Source organism: Arachis hypogaea, chromosome 16 (assembly GCF_003086295.3).
Source record: "Arachis hypogaea cultivar Tifrunner chromosome 16, arahy.Tifrunner.gnm2.J5K5, whole genome shotgun sequence".
NCBI classification, from domain to species: Eukaryota; Viridiplantae; Streptophyta; class Magnoliopsida; order Fabales; family Fabaceae; genus Arachis; species Arachis hypogaea.
Genome location: NC_092051.1, coordinates 137,018,458 through 137,020,401, shown reverse-complemented (window position 1 = coordinate 137,020,401; position 1,944 = coordinate 137,018,458). Strand labels below are relative to the sequence as shown.

Below are 1,944 nucleotides of genomic sequence, written 5' to 3'. Positions count from 1 at the left end.
AATTAGTTGTGGCTATGGTATGAGTTTGAGTGAAGTGAAGAAAGATGAATGAGGATTGGGTAGTGTAAAGTGGATGGGATGGTGTTACTATATATATATATAGTTCAGCAACGGTGAAGCTACTTTGTGGTTGTGGATACCCAACAACTAGATAGTGAATCACAGCAAGCAATTTGTTTTAGTTTTTCATGTCCCAGCCTTGGATATTTATAAGGAAAGGAAAATTGGACCATAGTTCAAAAAGACTAACTACAGTTAGAAAATGTCAAAAAACTCACGACAATGAAGTCACGGTTACAGAAGACTACAAAAGCTCAGGCATTAGTTTTTACATGGTGCTCCTTACTCCAAAGAACCACAAATTAAAATATTAGTAAATCTGTATATTATTAAGCGTACCAACATAAGCATTTATTATCATCGCATGCAATTGTGTCATTCAATCCATGTAGTTAAACCCCAATTAGTGAAGAAAAAATAACTCACAAAAGAAGGATTTGATCCATTGTAAGCAAGAACAAGAACAGCTCCTTCACCCCTGTAAACCCAGTTAGCTGCATCTTCTTCCCTTAGAGTTTGCTCCATCAGTTTTCACCTGAAAAAAACTCTCATTTTTAGTTCAGGAATTTTATCAAACATCAAGAAGACACCCAATGAAAAGCTTCAAAAAAACCAAACTTGAGTTCAATTTGAAGAAGGAAACTTGTGAAAAAACAAAACGGTACCTCTGATTTGTCAGCGAAATACAGAGACAAATCCATACACATTTAACAATCAAAGCCTTTCTTAATGATGATGACGAAACTACTTTTTCTGAACAATCAAAGCCGGCATCCACTTCGTTCTAGACAGAAAACCCTTTCTTAATATCATAAAAGTCATAGTCTGCATGTATTTAAGGACAAGGTATAATATATGTAGCTATAGTAATATAAGAATCTAATAAGCAAATAAAAACTTTAAGAAACTCATCAGTCATCATCATGATATATATACCTTTAATAGTTGAAATTGGTTCGATGGAGAGAGTTTCATAAAAAGGAAGTGAAGGGTAACACTCCATGTCTTGTATTGAAAACTCGTGTGCCCAACATTCCAGTGGTGGATATTCGTTACTGTTTCCACTGAAATATAGACTGAACATAAATAAATGCAGCACAGTGGCAAATAATTCACAAAAAAAAAAGTATATATAGAGTGTTGTAACAATTTAATCTAATTAGATTACCTGGAATAATAGTAATAATCATAATCATATAAGGAAAATTGAATGGGAAGTGGGAAAGGATATTCATCTATTTGTTGAGGGTTGAAGAAGTAGTTGCAACAAGCCATGGAGATGATGATGAGTGATGAGGGAGAGAGTTGATGAAGCGAGGGATATAGTAAGTGAGTGAGGGATACGAAGAGAAGTTGGCAATATATATACGTATAATGATGAAAAGAGACAAATGCATACACATTTAACAAGAAAAGAGTTTATCACCTTGAGAAATGCTACAATTCATATCCAGAAAATTTGGAGAGGTAAGCTGTCTTCTCATAACTTTCTATCTTCACATAAATTTGGAGAGGTAAGCTGTCTTCACAGAACTACTAAATAATTAATAAAGGAGAGAACATTTAATATAAATAAGGATACAGAAATTGAACTAGGCAAAGCAATTACAACTAGATGCGAATACAATATACCTCTAGTACACATATCTGCGCAACATTATCAACAAACTGCCTAGAAACCAGAACTGCATCCAAAAGAAAGAAGCCCTTGTCAGTGCAACAGCAATTTCTAATCCATATTGATTTAGGCACCACCTAACTGAGCATAAATTCAAGACGTCTCACCTTTACCAGATTTGCCCACAATGGATGCAGCAAGTACAACCTATATAGGTGAAAAAAATTCAGAACATAAATTCAAAGTTGTATAAGATAATTCAAGCA

The 1,944-nt window shown here is 34.1% G+C and overlaps 1 long non-coding RNA gene across 1 annotated transcript; it reads right to left on the bottom strand.

The window, feature by feature from the left end:
• Positions 1-525: 525 nt before the first annotated feature.
• LOC140179864 (uncharacterized) lies at positions 526-1,598 on the bottom strand. The gene is made up of 3 exons (XR_011873689.1): positions 1,487-1,598; positions 997-1,124; positions 526-595 (listed from the first exon to the last, which is right to left on the bottom strand). It is a non-coding gene; the product is annotated as an uncharacterized lncRNA (long non-coding RNA).
• Between the last annotated feature and the right edge of the window lie 346 nt (positions 1,599-1,944).